At 43.7% G+C, this 12330-nt stretch overlaps 1 pseudogene; it reads right to left on the minus strand.

The window, feature by feature from the left end:
• Positions 1–8778: 8778 nt before the first annotated feature.
• LOC148163016 (histone H2B pseudogene) lies at positions 8779–9219 on the minus strand (annotated as a pseudogene).
• Between the last annotated feature and the right edge of the window lie 3111 nt (positions 9220–12330).

The following is a 12330-nucleotide window of genomic DNA, read 5'->3' on the forward strand; positions in this document are numbered from 1 at the left end:
GCCCTGCAAGAAATATTAAAGGGGACTCTTTGAGTGGAAAGGAGAGACGAAAAGAGATGGTATAAAGGTAGAAAGAACACAAAACCACTAAAATTTGAGTATTTCTCTATAAAGTCAGTCAAGGTAATCACAAAATAAAAGGATTTAAAATATAGCAACATAGGGGCGCCTGGGTGGCTCAGTCGGTTGAGCCTCTGACTCTTGATTTCAGCTCGGGTCATGATCTTGGGGTTGTGGTTTTGAGCCCCACGTTGGGCTACATGGCCAGCATGGAACCCACTTACAATTCTCTCCTCCTACTTCTTCCCCCCCAATCTTTCCCTCTGTAAGATAAATAAAACTAAAAATAAATAAAAACTAAAATGTAACACCATATACCTAAAACATGGGGAGGAGAGGAGTCAAGAATGGGTTCAAACTTAAGGGAACATCAACTTAATATAGATTGCTATATACAGAAGAGGTTATATACAAACGTAATGGTAACCACAAATCAAAAACCACTAATAAATAGGCAAGGAATAAAGAGAAAGGAATCCAAACACATCATTAAAGAAAATCAGCAAAACACGAAAGAGAGAAAGAGAAGAAAAGATCAGAGAAAATCTTCCGAAACAACCACAGATCAGGTAATAAAATGGCAATAAATACATATCTATCAATGATTACTTTGAATGTACATGGACTCAAAGCTCCAATCCCAAAAGACATAGGGCGATAGGATGGATTAGAGAATAAAAGGCTCATCTATATGCTACCTATAAGAGACTCATTTTAGACCTAAAAACACCTGCAGTTGGAAGTGAGGGGATGGAGAAACATCTATCATGCCCATGCATGTCAAAATAAAGCTGGAGTACCAATACGTGTACCAGACGAACTAAACTTTACGGTTTCACTCACATGTGGAACATAAGGAATATCATGGAGGACATTAGGGAAAGGAAAGGAAGATTGAAGGGGGGAATCAGAGGGGGAGAAGAACCATGAGGCACTATGGTCTCTGGGAAACAATCTGAGGGTTTCAGAGGGGAGGGGAGAGGGGGATGTGGGAGCCGGGTGATGTGTATTAAGGAAGGCATGTGTTGTGATGAGCACTGAGTGTTATATGCAAATAATGAATCATGAACACTACATCAAAAACTAATGAGGTACTGTATGGAGACTATCATAGCACAATTAAAAAAAAAAAGCCTGCAACAAGGGACAAAGAAGGACACTATATAATAATAAAGAGGACACTCCAATAAGAAGATATAACTATTCTAAATGTTTATGAACCCAACATGGGAGCACCCAAATGCATAAAACAGTGAATAACAAGCACAAAGGAAGTAATCGATGATAATACAATAGTAGAAGGGGACTTTAACGTCTGACTTACATCAATGGACAGATGATCTAAAGAGAATATCAACAAGAAAAGAAGGGCATTGAATGACACACTGGACCAGATAGGTTTAACAGATATAATCAGAACATTCCATCCTAAAGCAGCAGAATACACATTCTTTTCAAGTACACAGGGAACGTTTTCCAGAATAGATCACATCTTAGCCCACAAAGCCAGCCTCAACAAATTCAAGAAGTCAAAGTCATACCCTGCATCTTTTCTGACCACAACTCTATGAAACTAGAAGTCCACCACAAGAAAATACCTGGAAAGACCACAGATACGGGGAGGTTAAATAACATGCTACTATACAATGAATGGTTCAACCAGGAAATAAAAGAGGAAATTAAAAAGGTACATGGAAACACATGAAAATGAGAACCTAATGCTCCAATACCTCTGGGATGCAGCAAAAGCATTTCAGAGGGAAGTGTATAGCAATTACAGGCCTACCTCAAGAAGCAAGAAAAATCTCAAATAAAACCTAAATGAGGTAGAAAAAGAACAACAAACAAAACCTAAAACAAGCAGAAGGAAGGACATAATAAAGATCACAGCAGAAATAAATGATATAGAAACGAAGAAAACAATGAAACCGATTAATGAAACCAGGAGCTGGTCCTTTGGGTGGTGGGAAACCAGTAAAATTGCCAAACCTCTAGCCACACTTATCAAGAGAAAAGGAGAAAGGACCCAAATAGATAAAATCACACAAGAGAGAGGAGAAATAACAACCAACACCATAGAAATACAAACAATTATAAGAGAATATTATGAAAAACTCTGCCAACAAATTGAATGATCTAGAAGAAATGGCTAAATTCCGAGGGAAACATATAAACTACCAAAGGTGAAATGGGGAGAAGTGGAAACTTTGAACTGACCAATAACCAGCAAAGTAATTGGATCAGTAATCAAAAAACTCCCAACAATCACAAGTCCAGGACCAGATGGCTTCACAGGTGAATTCTACCAAACATTTCAAGAAGAGTTAATACCTATTCTTCTCAAACTACTCCAAAAAATAGAAAAGGAAGGAAAACTTCCAAATTCATTCTATGAGGCCAACATTATCCTGATACCAAAACCAGATACAGACACCACGAAAAAAGAGCACTCCAGGCCAGTATCCCAGATCCCTGCAGAGCATAGACGCACAAATTCCTCCATAACATACTAGCAAACCGGATCCAACAACACATCCACAAAAATCATTCACCACGATCAAGTGGGATTTATTCTCGGGATGCAAGGGTGGCTCGATATTTGCAAATCGATCAACATGATACATCACATCAATAAGACAAAGGATAGGAACCCTATGATCATTTCGATAGATGCAGAAGAAGCATTTGGCAGAGTACAACATCCACTCATGATAAAAACCCTCAACAAAAGTAGGTTTAGAGGGAACATCCCTCAACATAAGAAAAGCCATAAAAACCCACAGCTCAGGGCGCCAGGGTGGCTCATTCCGTTAAGCGTCTGCCTTCGGCTCAGGTCATGTTCCCAGGCTCCCGGGAGCATGCTTCTCCCACTGCCTCTGCCTTCTCTCTCTCTCTGTCTCTCATGAGTAAATAAATAAAATCTCAAAAAAACCCCACAGCTACCATGAAAAAACCCCACAGCTATGAAAAAACCCATGCTAGCATCACCCTCAATGCAGAGCAACTGAGAGCTTTCCCCCCAAGGTCAGGAACAAGACAAGGATGTCCACTCTCACCACTTTTACTCTACATAGTACTGGAAGCCCTAGCCACAGCAATCAGACCACGAAAAGAAATAAAAGGCATCCAAATTGGCAAGGAAGACGTCAAACTTTCACTATTTGCAGATAAATGACATTGGGAGGAAATACTGTTTCTGCGCTTGAGACGTCTCCCTTTCCTCTTGCCTCCTCGTTCTGAAAACAGGACTGAAAACAAAAAAACAAACAAAATATGACGTGAAACGTGAAAAACACTAAAAAACCCACATAACTTAATACTTTACCTCTTCCGGAAAGAGTTTCCTGACTAGCCCCTGGGCTGTGTTCGATGACCTTCCTCTGGGCTCCCGAAATAACCTGAGCACGTCTCTGTCATAGCATTTAATATATTATATCTCTGTGACCAAAGTATCTGCCTTCCCCCTCTAGACTCTAACCAGTTTATGGGCTCTCAGCTTATCCTTCTGTGATTCGCGGCACCTAGCAGTGCCTGACGTAGTAGGTACTCAGCAAATGTTTGTTGCATAAATGAATAGATGAATGCAGGCTGCGCTGTAAACCCGAACATGAGATTTCCCGACCCTTCTTGGGGATAGCCTGGCTAAACTATGGTGGGTGGAGAGCTGAAAATTACTTGAAAGTGGCGATTCCAGGTTTTCCTTTGTTTTTCCCCCCGATCTTAGGGGAAAAGGGGAATGTTTATCCTGTTGCAGGGAACGACAAAAACACTATCCCAAGTTGTACAGTTTAGATAGCTGACCTCCCCCAGATGTGACAGTTTTATTGCATTTCTGCCAGTGGATTTTCCTCCCTTCTGGGAAGTTAGGTGGGGAGGGAGGGCATGATAACGTCCCTCATGGATCTCTAAAGCCCTATGACGTAAGGACTGGCTAGATCCCCGATGGACAAAGAATAAACCTAGGACTAGAAAGTTGAGTCAATTGCCATGCGTCACACAGTTCAGGAAGCAGGTAAGCCAGGATTAGACCTCTGTTCTACCTAACAGGCAGCCTAGCTTCTTGCTGCTTGCTGCTTCCCGGACTGGGGTGGGGGCTGGAGGGGTCCTGTGAATGGAAGCAGGTAGTGTAGTTGGATGCTGCTGTGGCAGGCCGGTTGAGGCAGGGGGAGAGCCTGGATATCCCGGGCTCCCTCGCTGAGGCTGCCAGCATCCTAATCCCTGGGAGGCAGGGCAGGGATAGAGCTGGAAACCCTGGAGCTCAGCCAGAGAAGAGCTTTTCCCTCTGACCCGAGTGAGGCCTCTGGAAGATCTGACGGGACCAAAGACACAGCTCGTGGACCCCTGAGGCACTTACCCGTAGGAGGCCTAGCTCTACTAGATCTAGGTGAAGCCTGGCTGAGCACAGTCCCATGGCCCTGAAGTGCTCAGGCCGCGGGCTGGAGGTTTAGGACTCAGACTGTGTTTTAGCCTCAGATTACCAGCCTCCGAGCCTGCTGTGTGAGGTTATAGCCACGGGTTCCCAGGTCAGTCTGAAGTCCTACCAGATTTGAGGTCTGCTGAATTAAATGGCCTATCCCCTCTGCTTTCCCCATCATCACCCCTGATGCCAGAGTGCAGCAGAGCTTATCTCCACACCTAATCATAGGTCCCATGATCGGTACTCTATTGGAGTGAAATGCTCAGCCTTGACTCCAAGGGAATTCAAAACTTTCTGGGTTAATAAGCCTCTTCAAAGGAGGCTCATTTGACACCTGCTTATTCACCTCCTCCGCTGCTAATTTTTGGGATCTTGGAGCCACTGTGGAATTCCCTGTGCCTTAGCTTGACCCATCACTCCCCGCCCTCCTTTTTCCTGTCCAAGAGGGACCTTACCTGGGCTTGGGGACCCTCTGAATCCTAAATCTTTACTACCTATAGGCTTTTCTCAAGCAAGCCTCCCTCTACTAAGGAAAAGTAAAGGTGCAGGCACTCCTATTCTGGCCTCTACTTCTGTCCATCCTCCCGTCCCCACATTCACAGGCATTCACTGGACCCAGTCTAGCACAGGAGTCAAAACTGGATTTGATTCCTGGCTAGGCCACGCGTTAGGTAGGTGAGCTGGGGGTAGTGGATAACCCAACTTCTCTGGGGCTCCCTCTTCTCAACAGAAGGAATTATGCCTGCCTGTCCTGTAAGGAAAATATGGGGGCAAAGGGTAAAGACTGGACCTGTGTGTAAAACAGACACAGGAGAGTGCCTGCCGCATAGAGTCTTCCAGAGCTCAATTTAAAAAAAAAAATAAAAAGTTTATTATGGAGATTTGTGTAGTGCTAGATCCTGGAAGGTGAGGAAGGGTAGGATGTGGCCCCCTAACTTCTGGGACATTGCAATTGAACAGAGACCTACCACAGGCATACTCCCAAATGACTACCAATAGAAAGCTGCATCTGATCAAGACCAGGATGCACACATTGTGGGGGGTTCAACGCGTATGAAGAGAAGGAGCAGGGAACTCACCATAGGCCTGTACCAGACACTGCACCTGGCATGCGACATCTGTTCCCTCATTCAGCCCTAATCGTGGCCCCTCCGGAGGGGCATTATAAAGAATACACCCGCTTTTGCAGTTGGAGGTACTGAGGCTCAGGGAGGGAGAAGTCACTGTAGGCTGGGATGGTCAGGTCGTCTTCACAGAGGAGGTAGGATCTGAGCCAAGACTTGCAAGGTGAATGGCACTTGGATAGGGAGAGGGTGAGTGGGAGAGGGTGAGTGGGAGTGAGGAGGAACAGCTTGCCAACAAAAGCCTGAGTCAGCAATGCCCAAAGCTAGCAAGATAACAAGGCACACTTTCCAACTGCTCCCTAGCAACTTCCCCTTGCAACTCAGAGCAGCATTATCTCTGCAACTTTACTAACAGAGGCTCAGGAAAGCAAGAGTCGTCCTCCCTTATCTCACCATCAGCCTTAAGCAAACAGATGGGACCAAGGTAGCCAGGAGAGCAAGTCCCTACAGCTGCCTGGCATCAAATCACATCGCCCCCCACCCCTCCAACTGCCTCAGGGCATGCCTCTCAGGACTGAGACTAAGTATAGCCACGATTCACTGAGCCCTCTGTCTGCATTATCCCACTGAATCCTCTCAACTACCTTGTAGACCCTATTGTCCAGAGGAGGAAACTGAGGTTCAAAGAGGTCAAGTCACTTACCCAAGACACCACAGCTAGGGAGAGGCACAGCTGGGGTTTGAACCCAGGTCTAATCTGACCCCAGAACCTGTGCCCTTAATCACTCTTGCTGTAGAGCCCAGTCGCACTAGTTCCCAGCAGCTGTAGGATTCAAACAGCTGCGCTGACCATGTTGTGTCTCCTTTCCCTGTCAATGCAGCCTCGTAACACACTACTTTTCCCCAGAAAACAAAGGCACCCGCACTTCAAAGAGAACAGATTATGGAAAAGGTGATGCACTCTCATCTTCCTACGAAACTTTGTGCTCTGCAAATCCCTAAGCCCCAAGAGATGCCCTTATTCTGTCTCCAGACCTTTTCCCTAGAAGGGAGTCCTCGTGTCCTGATTTTGCCTGCTGTCCCAGCACAATTATGTAGAGCACCCCTTTTACTCTCAAAACCATCTGCATTAATTGGACATGAAATTATACGGTCACCCTACCTCACACCTCAGGCCCGTTGGCAACCCTGACACATGTGCTGGACAATGATCTGCTGCGTGAGGGTGGGGTCCGACCTGGGAGGAGTAGCCAGCCTCTCTTTGAGGAGGAAATAAGGGATAAACAAACCAAGAATGTGGCTTTCAGGGGATTCCTAGTACAATCCAGCTTCTTGGGGCTGGAAGGTCAAGGAACAGAGGTAGGGGAAGGCCTGGAATGCAGAACTTGCCCTAGTTGGGGGCAGGAAGGGCTGAGCACAGCCGGCTCTCTCAAGCACAGCTGTGCCTCACATATGAGGAGCATGGAGAGTTGGACACCCAGACATAAACAGGTGAAGGAAAGACTAAGGGGTCAAGCCCACACCACTAGCCCCCGGTTTGCCTTCTATCACAGTCCACGTTCTTGCTGCAGAGGGAGCCCAACTAAGCCTTGGGTCCGGGCTGCTTCTGGGAAATTGTAGCTCCCAGGACACAGTAAGACCTTGGGGACAGTTGAGAAAAGCAAGTGGCCAAGGGTGCAGAAGTCATGAGAAATCCGAGCTCTATAGTCTGTTGCTGACTACACACAGGAACAAGCACAGGAAAGGACCCAAATAATGTCGAGAAAAAGCCATCCAGGAGGAAGGGATTTACTTCCAAGAATGCTAGCAGGATTGACTATTGGAAAATCTATAATATGATTTATGGGAATAAGCCAAACGATACTAAAAAATGTTAATCTCGATAGGTGGTAAAACAGCACGTGCGAATGTTTTAGATCCATTCTGTTACCTAAAACACTTTGAAAACCAAAGATGTTATTGTGAACACATAGACCTCAAGCGAAAGCCTAATATCATGTTTGCGGATGAAATGCTACTGTCGTTCCTATTTCAGTCAGGAAGGTGACAAGAAAGTTTCCGTCAACATCATGATTTGAATGTCCCTCACCACCCCCCCACCTTGTGTTGGGTGTACTTGTGAGATTTAATTCAACAGAAGTCTCCAGATAAACTAAGATTACTAATTCCCTTCATTTTGCATTAGTCCAAGGAGCCAAAGTCAACTGAAGATTGTATAAAGTACGTTTAAGGTAACAATATGATTTGGAAGTTTTGATGGATATTAGGCATTGAATTGTTTTTGAAAGTTGACCACCGAGAAGAGGCTATTTTCAGTTGACCTGATTGCACCAGAATGAGTAAATCTCTAGAACCATTTCTGGTCTCAGGACAACTTTACACGTCTCAAAATTAACAGGAAGCCAAAGAACTTTTGTGCCAGTTGTATCTGACAGTGTTTACTTTAACAAAACATTAGAATAGAAATTTTAGTCAATTTATTTTAAAATAATTTTTAAAAACCCGTGACATCATGATGACATAAATGCATGTGAAAAATATGTTTTCTAAAAAAGTAGAGTGGAGACTGACATCGTTTCAGATATCTGAATATCTCCTTAATATCTAGCCTAAAGAACTCAGATGTATCTTTACGTCTACTTCTGCATTTTATCTGTTGCCATATCAGACATAATGAACTTCTCGAAAATTCCAGCATGCACTAGTGAGAGAATAAAAGCAAAAGGGTAAAGACCATTAAGAAAATATCCCCATAAGGTTGACTTGGAGAAATAATTAACAGAAATGGCCATTTAGGAAAGCCATGAAAATCATTATGGTTAAGGAAAATTCTGATTTTCCTTGGAACAAACTGCACTACAGTCATATATTAAAGTCGAGCTGTGATGTTTCATACTGTTTCGTTCATGGTACAAATGGATAAAAACCGGCAGAATGGCACAGGTCCAATAACTGACAGAAATGGCACTCTACGCAAGCAAACGATTGCAACGTGGTTAAAGGAAATTGATGATTTTGCTTGGAACAAATTGCACTAAAGACATACATTAAGGTGGGGTTGATACAATTGGTAATGTTTCATAAACGACAAAGGTGTTATAAGGATGGGCAGAATGGCACAGGTCCAAACGCTAGAGTAGGTGGGTCTCTGGAGAGTTACAGGTCTTTTTGTGCCAAGTGAGGTGGCTCTGAAAAGAGCCTTTGGTTTGCGAGGTGGTCAGGCGGTCCGGAGGCAGCTCACTGGCGGAAGGTGTACCTGATGATGGCCTTGGTGGCCCCGGACACGGCGTGCTTGCCAATCTCCCCGGGCAGCAGCAGGCGCACGGCTGTCTGGATCTCCCTGGAGGTGATGGTGGCGCGCTTGGTGGAGCGGGCCAGGCGAGAGGCCTCGTAGGCAATGTGCTCGAAGATGTCCTTGACGAACGAATCCATGATGCTCACGGTCTTCTGCGAGGGGCTCAGGCCCTTGTGAACATGCCTCAGAACCCTGGGGAATAGGTGGTGAAACTGTAGCGGGGGTGGGGTGCAGTGATGTTGAGAGGGTGGTGGTGGCAGCAGCGGCGGCAGCACTGGCGCGTTGCCTCCTTCTGCTTCGGGCTCTTCGGGTCGGCTGCCGTGGGATCCTCCGTCTGTGCCCAGGCTTTCCTAAGAAGAGGTCTCACAGCCAGGCTCAGCCATGTGGGGCTCACCTTCCCGACAGCTCGAAAGGAAGGACAATGGCGGCGGCTGGGGGCACTGGCCCATTTATAGTCGCTGCATTTCCTGACGTCACGGGCAACCTCCACATCTGAATGGACAAAGTGCAATGCAGGGAACACGTCGCTATGTCAGGCCACGTCACATGTGCATTTGATTGCACACCCTTCTGCGTCCCATCCACCAATCACAGTGGGATTCTGGCATCTTCTAAACTTCGTGTTGCCTCTATCAGAAACATGCCACATAGAGTTATAGGTCATCTGGACCACAAACTGGTTCATGCCTGCCATATGGAACAACAAATTCTACCTCTTTTTAGAGTGGCTGAACATTAGTTGAGGCTTTAACAATATACCTACAGATTAAGTCCTCCTAAACAAGGACATAATCCAAAGGCAGGCCACTGTCAGTAGTATCAATAAGCCACACTGTATCTAGTAAAGGCTTATTATCAGATATAAATTATTAAAATATGTTTAACCTATTTAAGTAAGCGATAAGATACCTAAAACATGAGGAAGAAATATCTAATTACTTACAAGAGCAAAGTATTTTGAAGAAACATTTATGTTCTAGAACAGAACCTCATAACCACTGGAATAAAAGATTGAAGAAATTCTGGACAGCATATAGGACACAGCTGGATAGAGAATTGGTGAATTAAAACAGGTGGAAGAGATTGTGCAGAACACCTTATAGAGAGACAAAGAGAAAGAAAAGTTTAAAGAGAGCCCAAGAGACTTAGGAAATGGCCTAAGGAGTAATAAAGTACATGTCCTAGGCATCCCAGAAGCAACACACTGGGTGAATTTTGGAAAAGGTCATACAGATAAAGGTCATCCGTCACATTGGCTGATTTATGCCTACACCATTTTCACCTTAAGATGTCACCAAAGCAACCAAATTGTACTGATTTCATTTTCAGGTCCCAGAGAGAGTGTGAGTCCCATAACTAGAGTTCCCAATGCCATGAGAATGACTCTATCAGGGCCCACTGCTGGGGCATTTTCTTTCCTCCCAATATCATAACAGTATTTCATAACAATGTTATAACAGTATAAATGATATTCCACTATTTTCAGTAAATGATATTGGGAAAACTGGACAGCTATAGGCAAAGGAATGAAACTGGACCACTTTCTTATACCATGCACAGAAATAAACTCAAAATTAATTGAAAAGCTAAGTGTGAGACTTTAAATCATAGAACTCCTAAAAGAAAACATAAGCAGTAATCTCTTGGACATAGGCCTTAGCAACATATTTATGGATATGTCTCCTCGGGCAGGGAAAACAAAAGCAAAAATAAAAAGCTTTTGCACTGCAAAGGAAACCATTAACACAAGAAAAAGTCTAACTAGTGAATGGGAGAGGATATTTGCAAATGATATATTCGGTAAGTGGTGAATATCCAAAATATATAAAGAACTCAAACAACTAAAAAGGAAAAACACAATCTGATTAAAGAATGGACAGAGGACCTAAGGAGACATTTTTCCAAAGAACACATACAGATGACCAACAGACCCATGAAAGGATGCTCCACCTCATTACTCATCAGAGAAATGCAAATCAAACCACAATGTGATATCACCCCACACACCAATCAGAAGGCGAGTATCAAAAAGTCCAGAAAATACAAGTGTTGATGAGGATATAATGAAAAGGGAGCCCTCATGCACTGTTGGTAGGAACAAGACTTGGCACAAACACCGTGGAAAACAGTATGGAGGTTCCTCAAAAAATTAAGAAGTAGAACTATCATATGATCCAGTAATTTCACTACTGGGTATTTACCCAAAGAAACCCAAAACCACTAATTTCAAAAGATGTGTGCAACCCTATGTTTATTGCAGCATTATTTACAATTGCCAAACTGTGGAGGCAGCCCAACAGTCCATCAGGAGATGAATGGATAAAGAAGATGTGATATGGGGGCACCTGGATGGTGCAGTTGGTTAAGTATCCAACTCTTGGTTTCGGTACAGGTTCTGATTTCAGTGTCGTAGGATGGAGCCCCATGTGGGGCTCTGTGCTCAGCGCAGAGCCTGCTTAGGATCCTCTCTCCCTCTCCCTCTGACTGCCCCCCCACATGCTCGTGCACACTTGTGTCTCGTGTGTGTGTGTGTGTGTGTGTGTGTGTGTGTCTCAAATAAGTAAATCTTTAAAAAAGAAGAAGTGTGGTACAGATATAGATAATGGAATATTATTCAGCCATAAAATATAACTAAATCTTGCCATTTGCAACAACACGGATGGAGCTAGAGAATGTATGAAAAGCAAAATAAGGCAGTCAGAGAAAGACAAATGCCATATGATTTCACTCACATGTGGATTTTAGGAAACAAAACAAATGAGCAGAGGGGTAAAAATGCGAGAGAGAGAGAGAGAGACAGAGACAGAGAGAGACAGAGACAATCCAAGAAACAGACGCTTAAATGTAGAAGACAAAGCGATGCTTACCAGAGGGGAGGTGGGGGGGGGGGATTGGTGAAATAGGTGAAGGGGATTAAGAGTACACTTATCTTGATGAGCACTGAGTAATACATTGAACTGTTGGATCACTATATTGTACACCTGAAACTAATATTACACGGCATGTTAACTACACTGAAATTAATATTAAAAGAAAACAAGAAAAAAATTTAAAATTAACTAGAAATGGGTCAAAGATCAAAATATGAGTTTAAAATATAAAACGATTAGGAGGAAACATAGAGGTAAATCTTCATGACCTCAGATTTGGCAACAGAATTTTAGATATGATACCACAAGCAATAAAAGAAAAACATAGGTAATGTGAACCTCATGAAAATTTAAAAATTCCATGCTTCAAGAAAACATCACCAAGAAAGTGAAAACCCACAGAAGGGGAGAAAATATTTACAAGTATATGTGCATATATCTGATAAGGGACTTGTCTCTACAATATAGGAAGAACACTTACAGCTCTGTAATAAAGTGACAAATAACCACATTAACAAATGGGCAAAGGATCTGAATGCACATCTCTTCAAAGAAGATACACAAATGTCCACTAAGCAAATGAAAAGATGTTCAACATCATTAGTCACTGGGGAAAGACAAATC

Source organism: Eumetopias jubatus, unplaced genomic scaffold (genome assembly GCF_037043125.1).
Source record: "Eumetopias jubatus isolate StellerSeaLion01/CBP00866 unplaced genomic scaffold, mEumJub1_p1.0 scaffold_11, whole genome shotgun sequence".
In the NCBI taxonomy this organism is placed as follows: Eukaryota; Metazoa; Chordata; class Mammalia; order Carnivora; family Otariidae; genus Eumetopias; species Eumetopias jubatus.